Consider the following 15,793-nt stretch of genomic DNA (forward strand, 5'->3'; position numbering starts at 1 on the left):
GATCTTTGTAGAATATATGGAAACAATATGAAACATCCAGGTTCCATTGTTGGTTATTGACTGGAGAGATGTCTCGGTCATGTCTACATAGTTCTCGAACCCGTAGGGTCCGCACGCTTAATTCTATGACGATTTTGTATTATATGAGTTATGTGATTTGGTGACCGAATGTTGTTCGGGAGTCCCGGATGAGATCATGGACATAACGAGGAGTCTCGAAATGATCGAGAGGTAAAGATTCATGTATAGGACTATAGTATTCAGACATCGGAAGTGTTCCGAGGTACCGGGTACGTATCGGGTCACCGGAAGGGGTTCCGGGCACCCCCCGGCAAAGATATGGGCATATTGGGCAAGGGCGGGACATACCAGCCCCTAGTGGGCTGGTGTGCCCCATATAGGCCGATAGGAGGAGAAGGAAGGAGGGGAACAGAGAAAGGAAGGGAAGATTGGCTCCCCTTCACTTCTCCCCCCCCCTCCCCCCCCCTCTCTCTTTCCTTCCCTCCGACACTTATGGAAGGGGGGAGCCGACTGTCGGGGGTGCCCAAGTAGAATACTCCTGCTTGGGCGCCCTTGCTTTCTCTCCCTCTCCACCTATATAATAGAGTAACACTATTTTAATTTCAGAATTAGAATAACTATTTGGATCACGGGGCGCCCTACACTATTTCCACCTATATATGCGTCTAGCGGATCCTCCCGAACTCCCGAAGTGTCAGCGACAAATAAAAAATCAGGACCCACCGGTCCACCACCTTCCCCCGATCCCTCCACCAACCATGACAACCTCCCCGATCCAACGACCGGACCGCCGCCTACTCTCGATACCCACACGCCGCCGCCGGCAGTGGATCCGATGCGTCGCCGCCTGCCCTAGATCCCCACGCGCGCCGCCGGCCGCCCTGGCAACCTCTCACGCGCCTCCATCACTGCTGCCGCTCAATCCTCCCCATGCCCGACCAACCACCGGCGCAGCCCGCGCGCTCCGCGCGGATCCAACTGCCTCCGCCCACCTGCACCCCGCGCACGGCGCCGCAGATTCCACCACCGCCTGATTGCCTTGTCCCGCCAGCAAACTCCGTCGGACTGCTCCCGAGCTCTGCCGCCCTTCTCCACATGACCCGCCGGCCCCCTGCACCAGCGCCCCTGATCCCCGAAGCCACCGCCCAGGAGCATTGTGCCATTGGCAACGTTTGTAGTACAACACACCATGCTCCTCAACTCTGGCCTCTGCCACCTCCTGGCTTGGCATCCCTCCCGCGTGAACTTCTCTGGCGCCTCTGACCGACCTTCCCGTCGTCTCATCCTTGAATCTGTGAACCACTGTTTCCGGATCAACTCTACTCCTTCAAGCGACAGGTAACTCTCATGTTTGTTTCTACAATATTGTTTGCAATTCAATATTGTTCGTATGGATGCCTCTCTGCTGTTCAACTTAGTATTTTTTAAAAAGAACCATGAACGATTGGGTCTGTATCTGCATAAAGAGAATCCTTTCTGAGTTTTGATTCGATGATTCATTCATATATTGTTATAAAGAATTAACCATGTGATGAACTAAGATTTACGTGCTAATAAGTGTGTTCATGCACTGGTGTGTGCGTGCGCCCAAGGATCTTTCTGAACTTCTTTTGTCTACAAACAGATTCAGCAATCACAAATCCTAATGTGCAGTTGATCTTGTGTGTGTATTTTGTCCTTCAGAGCAGTTTTCTTTTGGTGTTCATGACACCTATTCCCATATTCATCTAACTAGCTAAGTTGTTTGATTAGACTGATGAATAACTAAATCGACAAATCAACCAACAATTCTAGAGCTGCAATGCGCCAACAATCATGTCCATTAATCAGGAAGGTTGATGCTTCATTTATATAGGGGACTTGTTAACTGAACTTAAATGTTGACTGATTGAATTGCAGGGACCGTGGAGCCAGCACTATGGCATCACAAAAAATGGAAATAGTGCAGGCATGTGTTTCTGAGGATTCGGCAAATTTCATGTAAAAGTTAAATTTTGAGACGTTTAGAGGATAGTACGATGCGCTCCAGCTACGGGCTCATCGCAAGTGGAAGGCAGCGCCATCCATAGGGAGGGACAGCGCCGGGGAGAGCAGCACGGCGACAGTCACGAAGGCCAGAACGTGCAGGAGACGCTCCGGCAAGAGGTCATGCTCGCCGTCGGCCTCCTCCGCATCTTCGTCCACGAATGTTTCCTGCAGGGCTGCGACGTGTCCGTGTACCTCAAGGGCAGCGGCATGGAGCAGGCCATGGGACCCAACACCACGATGTAGGCGCGGGCACTACAGCTCGTGGAGGACATCCACGCCAAGGTGCATGCGACCTGTGACGCCACCATGTCGTGCGCTAACATCTCAGCGCTCGCCACCCGCGACGCCGTCATGCTCTAAGGCGGGCCCAACTACCTCAGCTGCAGGTTCATCTTCTTGCAGGCTTGTACTTTCACTCCCTCGGCAGCACCAAGATGTTCACTCCCTCAGCAGCCCAGGTCCCACTGCTTGAGCGCCCCGACAAGGCCCAGGTTCATCTTCTTGCAGGCTCGTACTTTCGATTCCATACTGTCCGTATTTTGCACCCAATTTATTCAGAGATATGGTCAATGATGACTGCCATGCTATGCAACTGAAAGTTAGGCAAGGCAAAAATTGTACTATGAAACACACTCACGCGGGTAAGATGCCTAACAGAAGCGAAAAATATCATAGATGAGAAAAACATTCTCTATCTTTGGCAAGATTTAGCTGTGCTAGGTCCGAACTTGTTTGTATTTGCATATAAAACTTAATGTGAATTTGTTCTTCTACTTCTGCAGAATGGACGACAACATTATGTGAAAACTTATGGAAAAATGCAATGATGGTGATGAACTACACTTTTATGATGTATTGTGAAAAATGGTTTGATAGTGATGGATGAATGAATGAAAATTGATTTTGTTTGTGGTTGCTGCATCTGGGAGTCGAAAGGCGCCGGTTCTTTGTGCCAGATCCTTGACCGAAAACTGACTAGGTGTGTTCATGCTAGTTCATGCCCTGTTTCTTCTTATTCTATGTTCTAATTTTGGTTTAAAAAGTATGTGCATGTTGACGAGAGACAATATGTATGAAAAAGTTCATGTATTACTACACACAAAAAAGATTGCATACCTCTTTTTCTCTCTCTCCCATGTGCGCGCACAAGTGTGTTTAAGCACTACATACAGATCCATCAAAAAAAGATTGCACTTCTAAATTATTATTCTTATTTTAGCTAAATGAAAAAGACCAGTCGTTCACCTTTATTTTGTTTTGGAGCATGTTTGTTTATTTTGGGTGGGGGTCTGTTTGCTGCTGGAGCTAAATGAAAAAGACCAGTTGTTCCCCTTTATTTTCGTTGGGTACTCCTTCAATTCGACATCATCTTGTGCCATGTAGTCTACTGAAGGTGCAGCAACATCAACATTTCTTCTCGCGGCTATTTTTTCCCTGAGTTTTTCTACTACAGACAACCATCGAGCACTTTAGAGAAGTCATCAAAAACAAATTTCGCCTGTTCCTACAAAAATCTGGAAGCTCAATTAAGATTGCGTGGATACAAACATATGATCTTCTTGGTTACTAAAAAGAAACAAAATCAAGAAGTCCAAATTGAAAAAACCAACAAGTTAAATTGCAAAAAAAGAGAATAGTTAAATGTATATGAAAAACTCAGATGTTCCTCGTTACTAAATAATAAACCAAGAAGTTCAATTTCAAAAAATGAGGCAGTTCAATATTTATTACAAAAAACTCTAATTTTCCTGTTGCTACCTAATAAACCAAGAAGCTTAGTAACCAAGAAGTTGTACGATGTTTATTACAAAACTAGAATTTTTTCCCGTTAGAAATGAATAACATCAAGAAGTCCAAAGCAAAAAACCAAGAAGTTCAATTTTAAAAAATAGAATATTTAAATGTATACGAAGAACCCAGATTTTCCTTGTTAGTAAATAATAAACCAAAAAGTTCAATTTCAAAAAAGGAGTGGTTTGATATTTATTACAAAAACTCAAACTTTTCTCGTTAGTAACGAATAAACAATGAAGTTTGGTTTGAAATAACGAAGAAGTTCGACATTTACTAAAAAAACTCTAGGTTCAAAATTTGAAAAGAAGAGTGCGCTTTGACGTTTATAAAAATTCAATTTTTTTCGTTGCTAAAGGGTAGCATAGTTTTGGGCATTTGAAGATTTTTTTTTTGGAGCAATTTGATTTCAAAATGAAAATCGAGAATTTCAAATTAAAAAAAAGGAGTAGTTTGATGTATACAAAAAAACCAAAATTTCAAAGTTTCTTTGCAAAATTAAAGTATGAAGTTTAATTTTAAAAAAATTGTGCGATGTTTACATGAAAATCATTTTTTTAAATTTTCAAAAGAATAAAACTAAGAAGTTCAAATTAAAAAAGCAGAGAAGTTCAGAGATTATAAAAACCTAGGATTTAAATACTCAATTTTGACGAGTGTATTAGGATTTAGGACAAGAAAACCAGAGAGCAGTTCAAAAGTGATAACAATCAGAAGTTCACGTACTACACGGTGTATGTTTCATATGAGAAAAAATGAATAAAAAGACAAATCTAAATTTTTTGTTGCTAGAAGTTAAAGTCCTCGGCCGGAGATTTGTTCAAATAGTATATTATTTGTGTAACACAGATGAATGGGTGAGAAATTACAAACAAAAATACATCACAGAAGTACGACATGAAAACAACGGGAAGTTCAACTATTACACTGAATGAATTTCAGATAAGAATAAAATGAATCAAAACTATAAGCCTAAAAGGTTTGTTGCAAGAAGTTCACGTGCTCCTCTTGGTGCAGTTCGAGATCTCTAGTGCGAGACGTCCAACCTTCAATTACATGTTAAAAATAAGGAAAAACTGATGTTGTTTTTTCCATTTTTAATACTACTCTCAAAAGGCAACGAATTTGTAACGGTTGTCTTGATGAAAAATTTGCTCCTATTCATAAGCTTTCCAACGGTATATAATATGCTACATTTTCATAAATGATTTAAAAGCTTTATGTGTATGATACGTCTCCAACATATCTATAATTTTTGATTGCTCCATGCTATATTATCTACTGTTTTGGACTATATTGGGCTTTATTTTCCACTTTTATATTATTTTTGGGACTAACCTATTAACCGGAGGCCCAGCCCAGAATTGTTGTTTTTTGCCTATTTCAGTGTTTCGGAGAAACATAATATCAAACGGAGTCCAAACGGAATGAAACCTTCGGAAACGTGATTTTCTCATTAGATAAGACCCAGGAGACTTGGACCCTCCATCAAGAAAGCCACGAGGCGGTCACGAGGGTGGAGGGCGCCCCCCCTAAGGCGCGCCCCCTGCCTTGTCGGCCCCTCGAAGCTCCACCAACGTACTTCTTCCTCCTATATATATCCACGTACCCCCAAACGATCGAGGACGGAGCCAAAAGCCTAATTCCACCGCCGCAACTTTCTGTATCCACGAGATCCCATCTTGGGGCCTGTTCCGGAGCTCCGCTGGAGGGGGCATCGATCACGGAGGGCTTCTACATCATCATCCAAGCCCCTCCGATGAACTGTGAGTAGTTTACTTCAGACCTACAGGTCCATAGTTAGTAGCTAGATGGCTTCTTCTCTCTTTTTGGATCTCAATACAATGTTCTCCCCCACTCTCGTGTAGATCTATTCGATGTAATCTTCTTTTTGCGGTGTGTTTGTTGAGACCGATGAATTGTGGGTTTATGATCAAGTCTATCTATGAATAATATTTGAATCTTCTCTGAATTCTTTTATGTATGATTGGTTATCTTTGCAAGTCTCTTTGAATTATCAGTTTGGTTTGGCCTACTAGATTGGTTGTTCTTGCCATGGGAGAAGTGCTTAGCTTTGGGTTCGATCTTGCGGTGTCCTTTCCCAGTGACAGAAGGGGCAGCAAGGCACGTATTGTATCGTTGCCAACGAGGATAACAAGATGGGGTTTTATCATATTGCATGAAACTATCCCTCTACATCATGTCATCTTGCTTAAGGCGTTACTCTGTTTTTAACTTAATACTCTAGATGCATGCTGGATAGCGGTCGATGAGTGGAGTAATAGTAGTAGATGCAGGAAGGAGTCGGTCTACTTGTCTCGGACGTGATGCCTATATACATGATCATACCTAGATATTCTCATAACTACGCTCAATTCTGTCAATTGCTCAACAGTAATTTGTTCACCCACCGTAGAATACTTATGCTCTTGAGAGAAGCCACTAGTGAAACCTATGGCCCCCGGGTCTCGTTCTCATCATATCAATCTCCATCACTTTATTATTGCTTTGCTTTTACTTTGCTTTTACTTTTTACTTTGCATCTCTATACCAAAAATACCAAAAATATTATTTATCATCTCTATCAGATTTCACTTTCGTAAGTGACCGTGAAGGGATTGACAACCCCTAAGCCCGTTGGTTGCGTTGAGCTATTGTTTTGTGTAGGTACGAGGGACTCGCGCGTAGCCTCCTACTGGATTGATACCTTGGTTCTCAAAAACTAAGGGAAATACTTACGCTACTTTGCTGCATCATCCTCTCCTCTTCGGGGAAATCCAACACAGTGCTCAAGAGGTAGCAAGAAGAATTTCCGGCGCCGTTGCCGGGGAGTCTGCACAAAAGTCAACATACCAAGTACCCATCACAATCCCTATCTCCCGCATTACATTATTTGACATTTGCCTCTCGCTTTCCTCTCCCCCACTTCATCCTTGCCGTTTTATTCGCCCCCTCTCTCTCTATTTGCCTCTTTTTGCCCGTTTGCTTTTTGTTAGCTCGTGTGTTAGTTTGTTTGCTTGTCGTTATGTCAAGTCCTTTACCTTTTGCCTCTATGTCAGAAATTGGGGAAATTATTGTCAATATGGACAATAATATTATCATGAAAAATTCTGATGCTCCTGCTAAAGAACCTACCATCTTTCATACAAAAAAAATCCGTGTTGGTAGTGGTAATATTATTGGAAAAGGAGTTATTCAAGATTTCTTTACTTGTGCCGGTGCTTTACCTTCTATGGGTAGTTCTATCCTTCACAGAACTAGTAGTCTTGCAGACGCTATTGCCATGCTTGTAGTTGAACTTGAAAGACGATTCATGCACATGCATCCTTCCATACAAAGGATTTTTCTGGAATTTTCTAATATTGAGCATTCTTCTGTTAAGCGTGTTGCTACTATCTTTTTGGCTCATGAGTTTAGATTCATAATAAAAGAAGCCAAAGAAATCTTTGCGCATTATAGGGTGGACGCTTGCCGTCCTCCCATAGAGGCTATCCTCTTTGATCAAGAAGAAATAATGCGTTTTCAATCTCTAGACTATGTTGCTTTCAATGAAAATCTTAGAAAAAGGGTTCCTACCAATGTTTTAGTTGATAGAATTTCTAAACTTAATGATGATTTGGCTATTTGAAATAATGAACTAGGATATTCTCTTGAATATAGGCTCACAAAGTTCTGTCAAAAGAATGCTTATAATGATGAATTGGTTGTGCATTATGAAGGACCAAAGGAGGAACCTATACCTCCCAAGGTTGATCTTGGGGACGTTTGTCCCGTTAAATTTAGCCATTTTGATTATTTTTTCTTGCCTCAAATAAAACTTGATGCCGAACATAGAGAATATGAAATGAGTTTTAATAATCTATCTTACTATCATGGCAATACCTAGATCTATTCTTGCTTGTTATGCCTAGCTAGGGGCGTTAAACGATAGCGCTTGTTGGGAGGCAACCCAATTTTATTTTTATTCCTTGATTTTTGCTCCTGTTTAGTAATAAATAAATTATTTAGAATCTGTTTTGGTTGTGGTTTTTTGTGTTTAATTAGTGTTTGTGCCAAGTAGAACCGTTGGGAAGACTTGAGGAAAGTCTTGTTGAACTTGCTGTAAAAAACAGAAACTTTAGCGCTCACGAGAACTGCTGTCATTTTTATTTCGAAAGTGATATTTAGTTAATTCTTTTTGAAGATGATTAATATATAAATTCCTCACGTCCAGCAATTTATTTTAGAATTTTTGGGGTTCCAGATCTTGCGCTAGCTACATATTACTACAGACTGTTCTATTTTTGACAGATTCTGTTTTTCGTGTGTTGTTTGCTTATTTTGATGAATCTATGGCTAGTAAAATAGTTTATAAACCATAGAGAAGTTGGAATACATTAGGTTTATCACCAATATAAATAAATAATGAGTTCATTAAAGTACCTTGAAGTGGTCTTTTGTTTTCTTTCGCTAACGGAGCTCATGAGATTTTCTACTTTAAGTTTTGTGTTGTGAAGTTTTCAAGTTTTGGGTAAAGATTTGATGGATTATGGAACAAGGAGTGGCAAGAGCCTAAGCTTGGGGATGCCCGTGGAAACTCCAAGATAATCTAAGGACACCTAAAAGCCAAAGCTTGGGGATGCCCCGGAAGGCATCCCCTCTTTCGTCTACTTCTATCGGTAACTTTACTTGGAGCTATATTTTTATTCACCATATGATATGTGTTTTGCTTGGAGCGTCTTTTATGATTTGAGTATTTGTTTGTTAGTCTACCACAATCATCCTTGCTGTACACACCTTTTGAGAGAGCCATACATGATTTGGAATTTGATAGAATACTCTATGTGCTTCACTTATATCTTTTGAGCTTTATAGTTTTGCTTTAGTGCTTCACTTATATCTTTTAGAGCACAGTGGTGGATTTGTTTTATAGAAACTATTGATCTCTCATGCTTCACTTAGATTATTTTGAGAGTCTTAGTAGCATGGTAATTTTCTTAAAATCCTAATATGCTTGGTATGCAAGATTAATAATAAAACTTTTGTATGAGTGTGTTGAATACTAAGAAAAGTTTGATGCTTGATGATTGTTTTGAGATATGGAGGTAATAATATCAAATCCATGCTAGTTGAGTAGTTGTGAAATTGAGGAATACTTGTGTTGAAGTTTGCAAGTCCCATAGCATGCACGTATGGTAAACGTTATGCAACAAATTTGAAACATGAGGTGTTATTTGATTGTCTTCCTTATGAGTGGCGGTCGGGGACGAGCGATGGTCTTTTCCTACCAATCTATCCCCCTAGGAGCATGCGATAGTGCCGAGGTTTTTGATGACTTGTAGATTTTTTCAATAAGTATGTGAGTTCTTTATGACTAATGTTGAGTCCATGGATTATACGCACTCTCACCCTTCCATCCTTGCTAGCCTCTTCGGTACCGTGCATTGCCCTTTCTCACATTGAGAGTTGGCGCAAACTTCGCCGGTGCATCCAAACCCCGTGATATGATACGCTCTTTCACACATAAACCTCCTTATATCTTCCTCAAAACAGCCACCATACATACCTATTATGGCATTTCCATAGCCATTCCGAGATATATTGCCATGCAACTTTCCATCATTCCGTTCATGACACATTCGTCATTGTCATATTGCTTAGCATGATCATGTAGTTGACATAGTATTTGTGGCAAAGCCACCGTTCATAATTCTTTCATACATGTCACTCTTGGTTCATTGCATATTCCGGCACACCGCCGAAGGCATTGATATAGAGTCATATTTATTCTAGTACCGAGTTGTAATCATTGAGTTGTAAATAAACAGAAGTGTGATGATCATCATTATTAGAGAATTGTCCCAAGTGAGGAATAAAAAAAGAGGCCATAAAAAAGAGAGAGGCCCAAAAAAGAGAAAGGCCATAAAAAAGAAAAGGCCCAAAAAATGAGGGAAAAAGAGAGAAGGGACAATGTTACTATCCTTTTACCACACTTGTGCTTCAAAGTAGAACCATGATCTTCATAGTAGAGAGTCTCTCATGTTATCACTTTCATATACTAGTGGGAATTTTTGATTATAGAACTTGGCTTGTATATTCCAACAATGGGCCTCCTCAAGTGCCCTAGGTCTTTGTGAGCAAGCAAGTTGGATGCACACCCACTAGTTTTTTTGTTGAGCTTTCATACATTTATAGCTCTAGTGCATCTGTTGCATGGCAATCCCTACTCATTGCATTAACATCAATCGATGGGCATCTCCATAGCCCATTGATTAGCCTCGTTGATGTGAGACTTTCTCCTTTTTTGTCTTCTCCACATAACCCCCCTCATTATAGTTCTGTTCCACCCATAGTGCTATGTCCATGGCTCGCGCTCATATATTGCGTGAAAGTTTATAGGTTTGAGATTACTAAAGTATGAAACAATTGCTTGGCTTGTCATCGGGGTTGTGCATGATGAGAGCATTCTTGTGTGACGAAAATGAAACATGACTAAACTATATGATTTTGTAGGGATGAACTTTCTTTGGCCATGTTATTTTGAGAAGACATAATTGCTTAGTTAGTATGCTTGAAGTATTATCATTTTTATGTCAATATGAACTTTTGTATTGAATCTTTCGGATCTGAAAATTCATACCACAATTAAGAAGAATTACCTTAAAATTATGCCAAGTAGCACTCCGCATCAAAAATTCTCTTTTTATCATTTACCTGCTCGAGGACGAGCGGGAATTAAGCTTGGGGATGCTTGATAAGTCTCCAACGTATCTATAATTTTTTATTGCTCCATGCTATATTATCTACTGTTTTGGACTATATTGGGCTTTATTTTCCACTTTTATATTATTTTCGGGACTAACTTATTAACCGGAGGCCCAACCCAGAATTGCTGTTTTTGCCTATTTTAGTGTTTCGGAGAAACAGAATATCAAACGGAGTCCAAACGGAATGAAACCTTCGGAAACGTGATTTTCTCATCAGATAAGACCTAGGAGACTTGGACCCTCCGTCAAGAAAGCCACGAGGCGGTCACGAGGGTGGAGGGCGCCCCCCCTAGGGCGCGCCCCCCTGCCTTGTGGTCCCCTCGAAGCTCCACCGACATACTTCTTCCTCCTATATATATCCACATACCCCCAAACGATCGGGGACGGAGCCAAAAACCTAATTCCACCGCCGCAACTTTCTGTATCCACGAGATCCCATCTTGGGGCTTGTTCCAGAGCTCCGCCGGAGGGGGCATCGATCACGGAGGGCTTCTACATCATCATCCAAGCCCCTCCGATGAAGTGTGAGTAGTTTACTTCAGACCTACGGGTCCATAGTTAGTAGCTAGATGGCTTCTTCTCTCTTTTTGGATCTCGATACAATGTTCTCCCCCTCTCTCGTGTAGATCTTTTCGATGTAATCTTCTTTTTGCGGTGTGTTTGTTGAGACCGATGAATTGTGGGTTTATGATCAAGTCTATCTATGAATAATATTTGAATCTTCTCTGAATTCTTTTATGTATGATTGGTTATCTTTGCAAGTCTCTTCGAATTATCAGTTTGGTTTGGCCTACTAGATTGGTTGTTCTTGCCATGGGAGAAGTGCTTAGCTTTGGGTTTGATCTTGCGGTGTCCTTTCCCAGTGACAGAAGGGGCAGCAAGGCACGTATTGTATCATTGCCATCGAGGATAACAAGATGGGGGTTTTATCATATTGCATGAAACCATCCCTCTACATCATGTCATCTTGCTTAAGGCGTTACTCTGTTTTTAACTTAATACTCTAGATGCATGCTGGATAGCGGTCGATGAGTGGAGTAATAGTAGTAGATGCAGGAAGGAGTTGGTCTACTTGTCTCGGACGTGATGCCTATATACATGATCATACCTAGATATTCTCATAACTATGCTCAATTCTATCAATTGCTCAACAGTAATTTTTTCACCCACCGTAGAATACTTATACTCTTGAGAGAAGCCACTAGTGAAACCTATGGCCCCCGGGTCTCTTTCTCATCATATCAATCTCCATCACTTAATTATTGCTTTGCTTTTACTTTGCTTTTACTTTTTACTTTGCATGTCTATACCAAAAATACCAAAAATATTATTTAGCATCTCTATCAGATTTCACTTTCGTAAGTGACCGTGAAGGGATTGACAACCCCTAAGCGCGTTGGTTGTGTTGAGCTATTGTTTTTGTGTAGGTACGAGGGACTCGCACGTAGCCTCCTACTGGATTGATACCTTGGTTCTCAAAAACTGAGGGAAATACTTACGCTACTTTGCTGCATCATCCTCTCCTCCTCAGGGAAATCCAACGCAGTGCTCAAGAGGTAGCAGTGTACCGTTAAAAACACATTTTTACGCATTCAAAAAAATATTTTGAACCGTCGCAAGTATGAAAAAATGATCAACACGAAAAAGTTACGTGTTTTCAACAGGTTTCCATTGGTATACCATTTGTTCAATTCCGGTAAATTGTTGGGGAGTTACGGGCAAAAATAGCACGTCAAAAATAGAGTGAAGTTCAAACAACATGCCCTAGAAGTTTAACTACTTCACGTAGTGCATTTCCTTTCGCAATGAAGGCATAAATCATGATCTTGCCATTTTCTAAATTACTTGAAAACGACAAGAATATCATTTGAGTAAGTTCAAGCCTCGGGCGGAGAAAGTTAAAAAATATTATTGTGAGAGAGGTTTATACAAAAAGAATATCATTTGTGTAACACTGATGAATGGATGAGAAAATTACAAACGAAAATATGTCACATAAGTTCAATGTTAAAACAGCAGGAAGTTCAACTACTACAATGAATGAATTTTAGACGAATGGATGAAAAAATTGCGAACGAAAATACGTCACATAAGTTGAACGTGAAAACAACATGAAGTTCAACTACTACACTGAATGAATTTCAGATGAATGGATGAGAAAATTAGTATACAAACATAATCATCGTCAAAGAAAACATTATCCACATTTCCAAAAGAAATTAGAGGTTCAAATTTCACAAACATAGAGGTTCGATGTTTATTACAAAACCAAGAAAGTCAAATTAAAAATACAAAGAAGTTCAACTTTTTAATTAAAATGGGTTATATAAAAACCTAGAGGTTCAAATTTAAATAACTGAGAAGTTCAATATTTAGTATAAACCAAGATGATCAAGTTTAAAAACAAAAATCTAAATAAAAACTAGAAGTTCAAATTTTAATAATGGAGTCATTCGATGTTTATTACAAACATTGAGTGGTTCGATATTTATTACAAAACTTTTTGTGGTTTTTTAAAAGATCCTAGAAGTTCAAAATTAAAATTGAGAAGTTCAATGTTTATTACAAAAGTAGAATTTTTTCTGTTACAAATGATTAACACCAGGAAGTCCAAATTAAAAAAACCAAGAAGTTCAATTAAAAAAATAGAGTAGTTGAATGTATATGAAAAAGTCAAATTTTCCTCGTTACTAAATAATAAATCAAGAAGTTCAATTTCAAAAAACGGAGCAGTTCTATATTTATTACAAAAACTTGAATTTTTTCCATTACTAACGAATAAACCAAGAAGTTCAGTTCGAAATAACGGAGAATTTAGACATTTACTAAAAAAACTCCAATTTTTGCCATTTCTAAAAATACACAAAGAGGTTCAAAAATTAAAGGATTAGAGTCGTTTGATGTCTATAAAAATTCAGATTTTTTTCATTGCTAAAGGGGTAGTCATTCTACATATGGAAGGAGCGCATTTGCAGCAACTGTTTAGAAATGGGAACGAAAATATGATTCACATTTCTTGTATGAAGAGAAAATTATTTTCAAAACTGCTCTTAAACTGCTTAGATTTGCCAAAAAATTTAACTTGGGTCATAATACTCCTGTCCCTAGCTTTCCAAAGCTATATTACAAGCCCCATTTGGGCGATGTTGACGAAAGTGCAACCTTGTACTGAAGGAAATTCAACTACTACTGCTGGGACAGGTGAGGTGAAAACAACGAAAAGTTCAAGTACTACAAGGAATGCATTTCAGGTGAGAATAAAAGTATAGAAAACTAAAAGCTTAAAAGGTTTGTTGACAGAAGTTCAAGTGCTCTGTCCGAGGAAGTTCAAAAATTCTTGCGAGAGAGGTTCACCTTGTATTTCCATGTTCGAAAACACACAAAAAATTTGTTTTTTTATCATTAAAATAATTCTCTCAATCCACGAAGAAGTTCAATAATTATTTGGGAGCAATTTAATTTCAAAAAGAAAATAAAAATTCAAACTAAAAAATGGAAAAAGTTCATGTACTACATGGTGTGTGTTTAATATGAGAAAAAAGAATTAAAAGGCATGGTCCAATTTTTGTTGTTGTTATAAGTTCAAGTCCTCGGTCGAAGAAAGTTAAAAAAATTATTGTGAGAGAGTTTTGTACAAAAGAAATATTATTTGTGTAACATTGACCAATGGATGAGAAAATTACAAACGAAAATACGTCATAGAAGTTCAACGTGAAAACAGCAGGAAGTTCAACTACTACACTGAATGAATTTCAGATGAAAAACTTTTAAAATCATCGCGAGTATGAAAAAAATGATCAACACGAGAAAGTTGTGTGGTTACAACAGCTTTCCACCGGTATATCACTTGCTCAATTTTGGTGAGTGGACGGAGAGCTACGAGCAGTGGATGGAGAGATACGAGCAAAAAATCACATGAAAACAGAGTGAAGTTCAGGTACACGTGCCGAGAAGTTTAGGTTCTTCACGCGGTGCATTTTCGAAGAATCTGTTTCGTGATAAAGGCAGAACGAATGATCTCGCCGTTTTCGAAATTACATGAAAACGGCTAGGAATCAGAGAAAACCATCAACCTAAAAAAGTTTCGCATTTTTCATAGCTTTTCAGCGGTATATTATTTGCCTCATTCCGATAAAGTTTGTAGAAATTACGGGGAAATACATTTTTAGCCATTTTCAAAATTGACTTAAAACCATAAGGAGAAACAATATATACAAAAAAGTTTCGCATTTGTTCAAACTTTCCAACGCCGTATCATTTGCTGCATTCGGATGTACGATTAAAGAATTAGCTCGAAAATACGAACTCGGTGGAACTTCTATCGTTTTCTAAATTACTTTTAAACCGTCCAAATTAGAAAAAACTTTTAACATGAAAAAGTAGCACATTTTCATAAGATTTACAACACCATATTATTTGCCTCAATTGGTTTAGCCGTTTAGAAATGACATCGAAAATACGAACTCAGGTGTTTCGTTTGCGAAATTCTACGATTTTCCAAATTACTTTTTATCCATAGGGAATTAGAGAGAACTTTCAACATGTGGAAGGAGCGGTTTTGTAGCAGCTTTCCAACGCCATATTATTTGCCTCATTTCGATAAACGGTTTAAAAATGCAATCGAAAATACGATTCACATTTTTTGTATGAGGAAAAACGGTTTTCAAAACTGCTCTTAAACCACTTACATTTTGCCAAAAATTTAACTTGGGTCATGATACTGATGTCCATAGCTTTCCAACATTATACCGCAAGCCTCGTTTGGTGAATGTCGATGGATGATCAACCTAGCACTGGGAGAAGTTCAGGTCGAACAACTCAGGCAGTAAAATTGCAAAAAAACGCAATTTCATCACGAGTCAAGAGCAAAATCCGCCAATGAGCAAGATTCCTATTTAAAACTGGTATTTAGTTGATAAAAACATTCCTAGATTACACTAACATCATATAGAACACGACTAAACAGAATAATTCACGGGGGAAGCCACGGTTGCGAAGATAGCCCGAAGGCAGGGTTTGTACAGAGAGAAGTCCAGGCGCGTTACTCAGGCAGTTCAGGATGTGATCAGAATATTATTCTGACCCCGTGAATTATTAGCCTTGAATATATATATGTCCGGACAGTCTTTCTCGCGTACCATGTCTTGGGTAGGGCTGATTTAGCATCTATTCAAGATTGAAACCGGATCCTCTGGTCCGTGGGGGCG

The 15,793-nt window shown here is 39.3% G+C and overlaps 1 long non-coding RNA gene across 1 annotated transcript; it reads left to right on the plus strand.

Moving 5' to 3' along the window:
• The first annotated feature begins 1,234 nt into the window (after positions 1–1,234).
• Positions 1,235–2,957, plus strand: LOC123044783 (uncharacterized). The gene is made up of 2 exons (XR_006420418.1): positions 1,235–1,359; positions 1,921–2,957. It is a non-coding gene; the product is annotated as an uncharacterized lncRNA (long non-coding RNA).
• The last annotated feature ends 12,836 nt before the right edge of the window (positions 2,958–15,793 follow it).

This window comes from Triticum aestivum, chromosome 1A (genome assembly GCF_018294505.1).
Source record: "Triticum aestivum cultivar Chinese Spring chromosome 1A, IWGSC CS RefSeq v2.1, whole genome shotgun sequence".
NCBI classification, from domain to species: domain Eukaryota; kingdom Viridiplantae; phylum Streptophyta; class Magnoliopsida; order Poales; family Poaceae; genus Triticum; species Triticum aestivum.